Genomic DNA, 13,826 nt, shown 5'->3' on the forward strand with positions numbered 1-13,826 from the left:
GGAAGATAGTTTTGCTTCCAGTCTTTGCTGGCAAAATGGCGTTGGCAGCTTGTGTAAATGGCTTTAAGTGAGGGAATTTGCTGTCAGCTTATTTTTTGATTCTGACTTGGGTAAACTGAGAGCCTGAAGTGGCCAGCAATGTGTCTTTGTCACTGCTGACTGCTAGAACCTTTCCTCACATTTGGGGAACATCTGCAGTGATACCAATTCTGTATATGCATGGATGCTTTATGGCCACTTTGGGACTTTGTGCATGTGCAGCTGTTCCATTGTTGGTGTATCTGCATCACAACATAAATGGGACAAATTCAGCAGTAAGGGAGCTAGCTCAGATTACAGAGCTGATATATTCACCATTTATATCTGACAGATAAACCTAGGATTTTTTTTTTGATTCGACTTTTAGCATTACAATCTGGGGAACAATCAGGACAAAAAACTCTCATAACCTGGGAGAATTTCAATAAAATCGGTTTATAATTTGATCATCACTAAAGAGAAAAAGCAAGGAATTAATAAAAGTCTTGGCTAATCTAATTACATCTGATAATTGTTTACAGACCATTGTATTTTGATGAGATGATTATTGAAATAATAGATTTAATGGACTTTTGGATCAGTTGATGCAAGTTTTTGGCCTCTGTAATTATGACTACCTGGTAGCTCAGCAAGTTTATCTTTTGGGTACCTGAATACAAACCAAGAAAGTCCTAGTAGTATTGGGCAAGAGAATCTGAATGGACCATTTGGAGAATCTACTGTGTACCAGAGTGCAGAGTGTTATTATTTATGTTGTGATGTTATTTTGTATTTTGAGGCTTTTTTTCCCTTAATTTTCTCTCCCGTATGCAGCAACTATAACTGAGAGGGTGATCTATTCCATGACTTTGTCAGTGCTCCTTTGAGTGGAATAATTTTAGCCTGTGGATGCTCAGATTAGTTGGAGTACATCCACTACGGCCACAGCAGAGATAACTAACAACAAAGTACAGTGATCAAAGCAACCTTCTTGATCTGCCGCACAGTTAATTTTGCCACTCAGGTAATGGGATCCCATGAACAGATACTAATGGAACATTATTCCTGGAAAGGGGCTGGGGAGAACATTACCTTTGCCTATTTGAGACAGAGTAAATGCATAATTCACTCCAGGTGCATTCAGTGACAGCCTTTGGATCTGAGGAGGCTAATTGGTTTCTGAAGACAAGGATACCTCTGGTCACTTAAAAGGAGAAGATAAATTGATTACTCTCCTTAAAAATGAGTGCAGAACAGTTTTAATGGGCAGCCTCTGTGTACTGTGGAGAGGTCTGGGCCAAAGGAAAAAAAGCCTGCTAAAATATTTAACTATACCCAGTACCACTTATTCACAGGTGATTTGAAGGATTTTCCAGCTCCTTCATGTTCCATTCATTATATTGAATTGGAAGTTCTTTGAATTACTGGAGGCTCTTACAAAAGATACTGCATTTGAGACCATTGGGAAAAAGTCAGTATCATCAGGGCAAAAGCCTTGTTTCAATAACCAGTAGGACCAAATAATATAATTCTGTTGAAGGTGTTTGGAGGTACTGTAAACATAGCTAAATACGCCCTTTATTGTCTGGCGGAGTTTAGGATAAATGATAGACTTATAAAGGAATGTAGAAATTATATAAAATATCATAGAGATTTTCACATGTTAATTGAGTGTTAGAGTTCATGAGTAACAAAATTGAGAATGAGTGACATGGCTTGACTATGTACAACACAGCTTAATTCTATTTATTTATTAGTTTATTTTAGTCTTAATTCTAGTGTTTTGTTTTCTTGAATGATAAGATTAAAGAAGCAATAAAATGTATTCAGTGGATCAGAAAACCTGTCTTTCAATTCTTTTCTGACTGCGCTAAAAACACATGTTGGTAATTTTAGGTTGGGCAGATCAGAGCCCAATATAAGTGAAAAGGGAATGTAAGGGAATCTGTATTTTTGGGTTTGCGCTGCATGATTTTGGGGTGGAAGCCAAGGACTACAACTCGCGGCATGCCTGGAGCTCTGGCGCAAGTGCAGAGGGCAGCAGGGGGGCAGGCTGTGTATGCTCAGTTTCCGGATTCTCTTTGTCAGCAGGCTACAATGGAACAATTGAAGGAGGCTGTTCAGCAGCCAGCAGACAAAGTGGTTCTTGTTAAGCAACTAGATGGTGTCCTGACTGCAATGCAGGATATGCTTCATGAGACCAGTAATCTACTTTGTGAACTATGACAAGAGGGGAGACGGATCGGCAGTGTGCCTGAGTGGGGTAACCAGGATTTTGGCATAAATTAATTAGCCCACATGACATGGTTAGTCGGGAGCTGAAGAGGCGGCAGAAGGTCGCTATCTCTATGCAGCTGGGGCTCAGAGAAGCCCAAGAGCAGTTGTTAGCTCCATGCTACTGAGGTGCTGGGGCTCAGAGAAGCCTTGGAGCAATGGTATCTCTGTGCTGCTGAGGAATTGGGGCTCAGAGAAGCCCTGGAGCAGTTGTCAGCTCAGTAAAGTTGAAGTGGAGCTGTTTGCTCTGTGAAGCTAGCAGTTGGGGCAAAGAGAAGCCTGTGGTGAGCAATGGTTGTCTGCGGGAATTATACAGGTGGTTAGGTGCTAGAGTGCAGCCTGGCCAATTCAGCGTGACAACTCATTGTAGGTAGAAAAGCAAGAGGGCTTCCAGGCTGAGTTGGAGCGCCCGTTGAAGGAAATCGGAGGCTATATCCTTGAAGGAGTGGAGCTGAAATCTCTCGTGAGGAAGACAGAGTTTCCAGGATTTTTGTGACTCACAATGATCACTGACAACTGGGTGGGTTGCTGAGAAAATTCGTGGGATCTGTATTGGTTATGTCTGTCATTTAATGTGCAGTTTGTGATGTGTTCAACTACAGTTTACCTGTTAGAATATGTTTACATCATAGTAATTCTCTATGTTAGAGTATAAGATAGAAAGTATTGACTGTTTGCTTTGTTGATTCTTATATAGTATTTTTTTTTGTATGTTTAAAAACATGGAATCTTATGGCTTTATTCTCTTAGTAAATTACTGGGATTTCAAATTTCATCTACAACAAAAGTTACTGGTCCCTAAATGGATTGTAAAAAAGGTTGTGGCTCTTGTCAGGGAGAAGGTGAACACTACCACGATAGTGAAGAATGGAAGTGAACGCTTTGAACTGAAAAAATTCTAAAACCAAGACCAGTGTGCTAACAAACTGATTCAACAGCAGCCAAGCAACAGATGTTACAAAAGTAATATAATTGCATACATGTGCTCATTAATACTCCTAGTATTTTGATCATTAATAACTCTTAACATAAAGTGCATGCATTTGTTCATGTGAAGTCATCATGGAAAGGCTATAAGTAATGTATTCTTACTTCAGATTTGAAAGAAGAATCTGACATAATGCAAAACCGCTGTTGTATGGTTCTAAGCACTTTGGTATTTCTTCTGAATAGTTGTTCCTTCCTCCAACAGTACACTGTGATCATAGATAGAAATAGATACACATAATTCATGAGATAACACCCCCACTCACACATACATGCGCGCACGCACACACACACACACTTGTATACATATCTAGTCTCTCACACACAAACGCCCCCATGCTTTACACAAGAGAGACCAGCATGTGTTGGGGTTACTGTAGAAAACTCTTCAAAAGAGAGCACTTCAAAAGAATCACTGTATTTTCTAATCCATTATCCGAACCAAATACAGTTGTTGCAGTAAAGCAAAATACTGTGGATGCTGGAGATCTGAAATGAAAACAAAGTACTGGAAAAACTCAGCAGGTCTGGCTGCATCTCTGGAGAGAGAAACAGTGTTAACATTTCGAATCCAATAGGACTCTTCATCGGAACTGTAGAAGTAGTTTCTTAACACAAAAAGCAGTGAATCTCCAATGGCATTGTCCACAGTGAGTCACAGAAATGTTTGTCTTAACTGTTTCTATTGTCTTTGTATGGTGCTTCTTTATATCGGTTTTTATATTCTGTTCTGTATCTGTTCGTTGTTTTGGACATCCTGTTTCTTCTGTTATTTTGAAAAAGAGGTGCTCATTCATCAACAGGGAGGTGAAGCACTTAGATTGTTTTTAAAGTTTGTGTGATCACTCTGCACCTTATTGCAACTTTCCAGTCTACAGTTTCTGCCCTGTTTTGTATGTGAGTGATAACCCATCTTCCATTGTGCTGCTCTGTCTTGATCCTTTTTATTTGGCCACCACCATCCCCTATCTGGACTCATGTCCTCTCTCGTTGCCCCATCTGCCCTCTGTTTCCCCGTGACTCCCACCCTTGCCTGTCAAAATGACTGCTGCAGTCTTCTCCTCCCCATCATCGTATACCCTTTGTTTCTCACTAGAACAGCAGTGACTTCCCTGCATCAACATTGAAAGGTGGGGAGGCTACCTGTCTATGAAGGCAGTCACACTGATAATACATCTCCCCTATGCCTCACTCTCCGTTCCCATCTCTTTTCCCCTGTTTTTCTCTGAACCTTCCTTCTCAAAACTCAGCTGGGAAACATGATTTTTTGTAAAGAAACTTAGAAATGCAGTATAAGCACTTGTATGGAATGAACTCTTTAAGGACCTTAAAACAAATAACAGTTCTTATGTGAGATAAAGGGTTTTGAGTGGGCTAGACCTGAAGTCGGTTGAGAGTGGGTGCAGTCAGAGGCTAGAGGTCAAGGTCCAGAAGCTGTGAGAAGCAGGACTAGGCGCTGGTGTGTAGAGGAGGATGGCTAGCAGTCCTCCTACTCCTCAACTTCTTGCCTGGTGTCTCCTCATGATGGCAGAGTTGTGCTGCATGCCCCGTTCACCACGAATCTTGAGACCTGTGCAGCCAAGTACTGCAGTGGAATTGTTGCTTCAGCACACCATTAGTCTGCTCTGTCAGACTTTTTGTGGCAAAATGGCTCTCATTATATGCATGCTGTATAGATGTGTATGCGTTGCCAACCAAAGTCATATGTCATCAGTGAATAACCTTAGTTGCTCAGTACCTACTTTCTAATTTTCTGTGATGGCTAAAATACAGCTGGCAGAATGGACGACCATAGAATGAAGGCACTATAACTACCAGGACATTGAGCATGATGCACTGCCTATGGTCACATAGCAGCTGGACTTTTTTTAATTTGCTCATTTGTGTGCATTGCTGACAAGGCATTTATTGCTCTTGCAAAGGTGAGCTGCAGTCCACGTGATGCAGATACTGTTTGTGTGGGTATTGACCTAGGGACAGTGATAGCACAGTGATATATTTCCGAGTCAGGATGGTGCATGCATTGGAGGGGAAATTGCAGGTGGTGGTATCCCTTTGTACCTGCTGCTCTTGTCCTTGCTGGTAAGAGATGTTATGGTTTTGGAAATTGAGTGAGTGAGTGAGTGAGTTGCTGAAATGCATCTGTAGATGGTACCCACTGCTGTGACAGTGCAGCAATGGAGAAAGTGAATGTTTGAGAGGGTGGATGGGATTCTTACCAAGCAGGTTGCTTAGTCCTGAGTATTATTGGAGCTTTGCTCATCCAGGCAAGTGGGGTGTATTCTATCACAGGTCGTGCCTTTTAGTTGGTGGACAGACTTTGGGGTGTCAGGAGGTGAGGTACTTGCTGCAGAGCTCCTAGCCTCTGACCTGCTTTTGTAGTCACAGTTTTTATATGGCTGGCCCAGTTAGATCTTATTAGTGGTGGATTCAGCGATGGCTATGCTACTGAGTGTTAAGGAGGGAGATGGTTAGATTCTCTCTTGTTGGAGATGGTCGTTGCCTGCCATTTGTGTGGTGCAGATGTTACTTGCCACTTATCAGCCCAGTCTTCCTACACGCGGGCACAGACTGCTTCGCTATCTGAGGAGTTGTTAATGAGATTGAACATCGTGGATAATTTCAGTACATGTCAATGGCATCCTGCACAATTGGATTGAGGGAGAAATATTGGCAAGGATCCCAGGTATAGCTCCTTTGCTCTTTGAATAATGCTACGGGATCTTTTATGTCCGCATGAGAAGGTAGATTGGGCCTCGGCTTAATGTCCCATTCAAAAGTCTGCACACTTGACAATGCAGCATTCCCTCAAGTACTGAAGTTTTGGCCTAGATTTTTGTGTTCAAATCCTTCTGGACTTGAACCTTCTGACTCAGTGGCGAGAGTGCTACCAAGTGAGCCACAGCTAAGACAGTAGCCCAGCTGCTACAAGATGGTGTATCATTTCTTTCCATTGTTTTAATTGACAGGAAACTTGAATGCACTCTATGGGCTGAATTTTTCACTGAGTGGGCGGGCGTGTGCCTGACCCGCTCGAGTGTAAAATAATGTGCAATGATGTCGGGCGAGCGTCCTGATGTCATCACCGCACTCGCACAGTGGGCGCGGGCGGGAGTCAGCAGCGCACCCACCAACAATTAGGCCTATTAAGGCCATTAAAGTATAAATTGAACTCAATTTTTCGCCTACTGTCCAACATTACTGTTAGTGGGCAGGCAAATTGGCCAGGCAGCCTTTGGATTTTTTATGAAACCTTATCCATGGGCAGGATGAGGTTTCCAATAGAAATTAGAAATTTTTTTAAATGCTGAAGTGTCATTTATAACATGTCCCTGATCATGTGACAGAGTCGCATGAGGGGACATGGTTTTAACATTTGTAAGTTTTATTATTGTTGATTTTAAAAACCTTCAGCTCCCTGAGGCAGCTCTGTGCCTCAGGGAGCTTTCATTGTGTGCCCGCATGCGCAAACTCCCATGCTCGCCCTCCTTCCGGCCCCCACCCTGGCAGCGCTCAGCATTGTAGCGCACATTTCACACTTGCTGGCCGTTAATTGGCCAGCCAGCGTGAAATCGGTGTCGGGGCCCGATTGCAGGCGGCTTTGCGACCACTCCCGGGCGTGCCCGCCGCATCTGCCCAACGAGGTAAAAATCCTGCCCTATATGTTTTTCCAATTAACAACTGAATGGATGTGAGCTGTAAATTTGGTCCCTGGGCTGCAGTAATTTCAATTTAGGAGAGTTAACTCACTGGTTTTGGTTCATAGAAACATGTACTTAAGAATGTTCTGAAGCCGTTACCCCGAAAAATAGGTGTTGTGTAAAGTTCAAACTCTGACACTTGGATCTTTGTCTGTCTTTTTGTCTGGAATATTTGAATTGTTTTGATGTTAGCGCTGTCAGAAGTATTTACTCTATGTGGCATAGGCCTGTTTACTGAAGTGGAACCTTTGCCTTTTAAGCTGTACTAACAAAGTGCTTATACAGCTGCTTTATTCAGCTCTGTCACGCTATCTCGTAGTGATTTCAGGCACAATTTATTACCAAACATTCAACCTTTTGAGATTCAGAATTTGGAACTTCAGAAGTTTTTACTCTGTATACTAACCTTCAGTGTCATCTTGAGCTGTTGAATGAGTCATTTTTATAAAATCAGCTTCATTTAAGACAAATCATGTCACAAAATGAATGAAGGTTCGGTCTGTGTGGATGGCAAGCAAGAAGTGAAGTACCAATTAAACATGAACCAATGTTTAACATTTTGTCCCATTATTTTAAAGTATGTTTTAACTAGATATTACAACATGTGTTTTTTCTCCTGGCATTGCTCACAGTAAATCAGATGTTATGCTGTGCAAGGGTGGACAGAATGCTGGAGTGATGAACTGGAGGAGCACTTCCACTGAGAAGATTTGGAAAGATCATTCAAAACATGGATTAAGTCATTTCTTGATTGGCTCCTTGATAAATACTCATATCAAGTGAACTAATTCATTTGTTCCCCTCAAATATCCATATTTACATTTTAAAAAGTAAAACTGCAAAGTAATTGAAACCATGTCATTAGTGCTGTAATTTGCTTTGAAGTCACATTAGGCCTGAGGGAGGACTAATTCAGTTGTGATATTTTCAAAAAAGGTGATTGAAAAGTACTCATGGGAGTATTTTTGTGGTGAAATTAAATGACACAACCGCTGCTGTACAATTGAGTTTGCCAAATATTGACACTCTAAGAAATAAAGGTCACAGAATTCTCTGATTCCAATTCTGCTGCAAGGAAAATAAACCACAAAAATGTTGCTTTAGTTTGAACTAAGTTGCAGCAAATGAACGACTATTGGTGAACAAAACTAAACTAATGACGTCCAATCTTATGCAGACAAGAATGATTAAAGGCATCCTACAGTGTGTTGCAGGGTATGTACAATCTTAAATATACCAGTGCTGCACCTCTGAAGATGGTGTCATTTTTGTCACTTCAAGACTGAAATTGTACAGAGATGGTGCAAGTAATTTGAAGCTGTTGAATAGTCCATCCATCATTACTGGTGGAATCTTTAACAGGGCCATACAGCTACAACAGCATAATATTGAATTCAAGACAAATAATTGTCAAGATGATTGAAACCATTGACACAATAAAGACTGGCAAGGCTACAGCGCAGGATGGTATTTCTGCACAAATTTACAAGTTCACCATACAGGGGGCTGCCACTGTCTTCATTGATTCTCAAACCATCTAAGTATGTATCCCATCATACCACAGCAGCTAAATGATGCAACAATTGATAACATTTTTGAACAGAAAGAAAAGTGACTGCAGAAATTGTATTTGGACAGTGGTGACTGAAAGATCTTACCAGTAGTGAGAATTGCATGTTTGAGAGAAATTACACAAGAAGTAGGATTAATGTCAAAATATGGCCATAAATGGAACTGGTGAATGGGAAAGTAGTATTAAAAGGACAATATGGTGCAATTTTATAGTCTTTTGTGTCACTATGTCTGATGCACAATGAATGTAGTAATATAACAATGCTGTAATAATAGCTTTTGCATAAACCAGTTGTTCCAGAAGGATTTTGATTGCTTCGGCATATGGCGTGAGATCTGATTAACAGGTAATATAGGGGGTCAGTGAAGTGACCCAAATAGAGGGCACCTTTTGAATCAATTTTTGATGCTAAAAACTGCGGCACTGAAATTGTCGAAGGAGAGTAACAACCATTTTACAATGGCAAGAAACAATGTGTTAACCCTCAGAGAGACAGCAGGCCTGATTTTAATTCTGGGTAAAAGTGAGTGGGCTTTCAGTGAGTTAAAATTGGGTCAACATTCTGTCTAAGGAATGTTTTCATCTTTGTGCCAAATTTTCCCTTTTTTTTTCTTGCCTGCAGGCACTGATTCTCACTGGCATATGGCCCTATGAGCACCAGAAGCCCTGACCATGGAATTATATCTTTATTCCTTCATGGGATGTGGGCATCACTGGGAAAGTCAGCATTTGTTGCCCGTCCCTAATTGCCCTTGAACTAAGTGTTTTGCTAGACCATTTCAGAAATCAGTTAAGAGTCATCCACACTGCATTGGGTCTGGAGTCACATATAGGCCAGACCAGGTAAGGATGGCAGTTTCCTTCCCTAAAGGAAATTAGTGAACCAGATGGGTTTTTTTTGATAATCGACGATAGTTTCATAGTCATCAATACTGAGACTAGCTTTCAATTCCAGCTTTTATTAACTGAATTTAAATTCCACCAGCTGCTGTGGTGGGATTTGAACCAATGCCCCCAGGGCATTAGCCTGGGCCTGTGGATTACTGGTCCAGTGACATTACCACCATGCTTGTGCAAGCTTTTTGAAAGAACCATCCATTTAGTCCCACTCTCCAGCTCTTTCCCCATTGCCCTGCAAATTTTCCCCCTTCAAGTATTTATCAATATTGCTCTTGAAAGTGTTTTCATTATTCATTTGTGGGATGTGAGGGTTGCTGCCAAGACCAGCATATGTTGCCCATCCTTAATTACTCTTAAGAAGGTATGATGAGCCGCTGCCTCGAATGGCTGCAGCCCATGTAATGTAAGTTCGCCCAGAGTGTTGTTAGGGAGAGAGTTCCAGCGACGGTGAAAGAGTAATGTTATAGTTCCAATTCAAGATATTGTGTGAACTGGGGTGGGGATCTTTCAGGTGGTGGTGTTACCATGCATCTGCTGTCGTTGTTCTTCTAGGATGTAGAGATTGAGGGATTGGAAGGTGCTGTTAAAGGAGCCTTGGTGAGTTGCTGTATTGCATCTTGTAGATGGTACACACTGCTGCCTTTGTACGCCAGTGGTGGATTGGGTGCCAATCAAGCGGTGTCCTTCATGGTGTCGAGCCTGTGGGGTGTTGTTGGAACTGCACTCATGCAAATGGAGAGTATTCCATCATATTCCTGACTTGCAGATGGTGGACAGCTTTGGAGAGTCAGGAGGTGAATTACTTACCACATAATACCCAGCCTCTGACCTGCTCTTGTATATATGACTAGTCCAGTTAGCTTTTTGGTCAGTGGTGACCTGCAGGTCATTAATTAAGTAGCTGAAAATGCTTTGACTTAGAATACCACCCTGAGGTCGTGACATCGTGCAATGATGTCTTGGGGCTGAGAAGATTGGCCTCCAACAACTGCAACCTTTGTGCTAGTGTTACACTCTCTGTCGAGATTGGTAACTTTTAAGAAGAGTTTTGAACTTGCAGTTACTAGCTGGAAACATGACGCGGTAAGAATTCATGTTTTAAAACTTTTGCTATAATAAATGACTAAAAATAGCTTCACTATTTTATTTTTGTTGGCAACTTATACTTTAAACTACAAAAAGTAATGTTCCCCATGTAGACTTATCACCTATTGCTCTCTCCACGGAATTACAGTCCTTTTAGCAAACAGTCGCAGTTGCTGCCAGCTTCCAATGGGTTTCCCCGTTTCGCGAGTAATAACTTCGAGTGACTGTCTTCAGGCACTTTCCTCAGTTTTCAGAAAGTTTCTTAAATCCACCACCAGTGGTAAAGCTTTTTCTGGTGATTCTTCTTTCCCATGGCCATGCCAGGATGAATCTCCCAGAATCCTTAGATAGTTGCAGGATGCATCTCTTCTACTAGAGATCATCTCTCTCTCCTGCATCGACTATGATAGCTTGCAAGGCAAAGAAGCCTCCTCTTTCTGCTGACCTCACAAAACCTCTGCTGTCTGCCTGTGTTATTCATTGATTTTTAGGGAAGCCTGTAACCTGATTTCAAAAATGGCTACCTCTGCCCTCTTCCCCATGGAAACCTGAAACACATTAACCTTGCATCCAGGTAGCAATGTTAATTATCTATCGTTGATCCGAACTCCCTTTCATCTTAGAAGTGAACTTAGAAGTACATCACAACTGTTTACAACCCAATACCAGCTACATCTTTCTGGGACTTTGGAAGACTCAAGAGTCTACTCATTGCAAACACAGAGACTGCTGCCATATGTCTGCAAGCAAAAATACCTTGCACCTTCTTCTCAGTAAAACTATCTAAGCCTTCCTTTGATCTCTAACAATTAAACCACCCAGGATTATTGCCGGGCAGACTTCATAACCCCCTTTATTTATCCTAACTTTAAAGATAAAGTCCCAAAATATAATGATCTTATAAACCTCATAATTGTAACACTAGGTACTGTGGAAAATTTTCTTCCTGATTTCCATTAACTTCAGCTTTGCTGGAGACTCCTTGATGCCATCATATATATGGGGCTGAATTTTCCCCTGTTGGGGTGGTTGAGCGGGGGCAGGCGGGAGTGATTGTGAACCCAACCGGTGCCCCCGATCGGATGCATGCTGCCATTTTATGTGGGCGAGCCAATTAAGGCCCGCCCAGCATGACGCACACCCGGAAGCGCTGTGCTCTCCCTGTGGGGTGGGGTGGTGGATTCCCTGAGTCTGGGCCTAGCGTTGAAATATCCCTGAGGCATGGAGGTGCCTCAAGGCGATTAGTTTAAGTTATGAAAAATTTAATTAAAGAAAAATAAATTTTAAGGACATGTCCCATGTGAAACTGTCACATAAGCTGGGACATGTCCATTAATTTTTTCAAAATTTTTAATTTAATTAATAAACCCTACATGAAACCTCATCCCACCCGTGGATGAGGCTTCATGAAAAATGTGAAGACTGCCTGGGCTCTTCGCCTGCCGCGAACCTTAAGGTTGGACGGGCAGCATTCTTAACAGCTTTACTTACTTTCTTAATGACCTTAATAGGCATTTGACAGTTCAGTGGTGCGCCTGCTAAACTGACAATCTAAATGACTCGTGGCGACGTCGGGACACCCACCCAACGTCACCGCCCGTCATTTTACGCATTGGCGAGCAGGCCCCATCCCCATTCACCAATTGGAAAATTATTCCCCTGGAGTTTTTAGCCCAACCAGTAAAAAGAAAATTTAGAGGAAAGATGGCTCAGCAACACCTCTTTCAACACTTCCACTATCTCTAATTTGTCAAACTGCTCATACAACATCCAGGCCTGAAATTTCCTCCAACTAATTATTGGGAAGGCTGAGCCCATTTTCAGTGGACCCTGTTGCCTAGGGCAGAATTTTTCGTCCCGTGGGTGGGTGTGCACCCAACCTGAACCGAAGTGAAATAGTGTGTCATGCTGTTGGGTGGGCATCCCGACGTCATCATACACTCTCGTGACCTTTCAGTCAGCCAGCAGGTGGGAGAGGTGGCAGCATGCCTGCCGACAGTTAAGAGGCCTATTAAGGCCTTAAGCAAGCAAATAAGTTGTCTTTTTTGTTGCCCACTCAACCGTTTGGTTGGCAGGCAGGCAAATAAGCCAGGTGGCCTTCGCATTTTTCACGAAACCTCATCCACGGGTGGGATGACGTTTCCAACAGTTACTAAAAAAAGCAATAAAAATTTTGTAACATCCTTTTTTACATGTTCCTCTTCATGTGACTGAGTCACATGTGGGGACATGTTTATATCATTTGTAAAAAGTTTAGTTTTGTATTTAAAATTCTTCAGCTTCCTGAGACAGCTCTGTGCCTTCAGGGAGCTTTCGGTGCGTGCTCCCACCGCACATGCGCTCACTTCAGCGCTTGCACTCCTTCCTGCCCACACCCCGGCAGCACTGAGGTTCTTAACATGCCTTTCACGCTGGCTGGCCATTAATCGGCCAGGCAGCGTGAAATTGCAGTCTGAGCCTGATCACGGGCGGCGGTCGGTGTCGCAACTGTTCCCGGGCCTGCCTATCGCACCCGCCCGATGAGGGGAAAATCCTGCCACTAGTCATCGATTCCATTCTTTTGATTGAGGCTAAACTCAGCTGTCGGCAACTTTGGTATAATTTGATGCAGAGATAAACTTCCAATGGCATATTCGTGCCATCACTTAAGACCGCCTACTTCCACTGCTGTAACATCGCCTGATTCTGACACACCTTGGCTTATCTGGTGCTGATGTGCTCATCAATACTCTAGACTTGACTATTCCAAGGCACTCCTGGCTGGCATTCCATGTTCTACCCTCCATAAACTTGAGGTTATCCAAAACTCTGCTGCCTATGCCCTAACTCGCACAAACTCCTGATCACCCAGCATTCCTGTACTTGCTGGCCTACGTTGGCTCCCAGTTAAGCCATGATTTTAAAATTCTTAACCTTGATTTCAAATACCTCCATGGCCTTGCCACTTGCTACCTCTGTAATTCCCTACTGCCCCACAGCTCTCCAGGATATCAGCTAACTCAGTGCGTAGTGGGAATTTAATTTGGAACTCGTCTTTACGATTTAGCACCAAAGCAAACCCCTACAATTGCAGCAAGACTTCTTTATTCTCCAATTTTCCTGCAATAATACTGCTTTCCTCATTAGACCATTAGGGTGTGAATTTCCACAGAAATAAAAGTTGCTGTAAAGGTCTGAGACATGAATGCTTTTAGTCTTGTTAGCTGTCGGTTAAAGGCACTGATTGCGCTCAGCAATCTGCTACATTGCACATCAGGTTTTCCCAAGGGATTAGGTGTTCTATCACA

General features: G+C 42.5%; 1 protein-coding gene across 11 annotated transcripts in view; it reads left to right on the forward strand.

The window, feature by feature from the left end:
* st3gal3a (ST3 beta-galactoside alpha-2,3-sialyltransferase 3a) overlaps nt 1-13,826 on the forward strand; it is a 681,850-nt gene that overhangs the window by 397,692 nt on the left and 270,332 nt on the right. The window lies entirely within an intron of this gene.

This window comes from Cetorhinus maximus, chromosome 17 (genome assembly GCF_964194155.1).
Source record: "Cetorhinus maximus chromosome 17, sCetMax3.hap1.1, whole genome shotgun sequence".
Classification (NCBI taxonomy): Eukaryota; Metazoa; Chordata; class Chondrichthyes; order Lamniformes; family Cetorhinidae; genus Cetorhinus; species Cetorhinus maximus.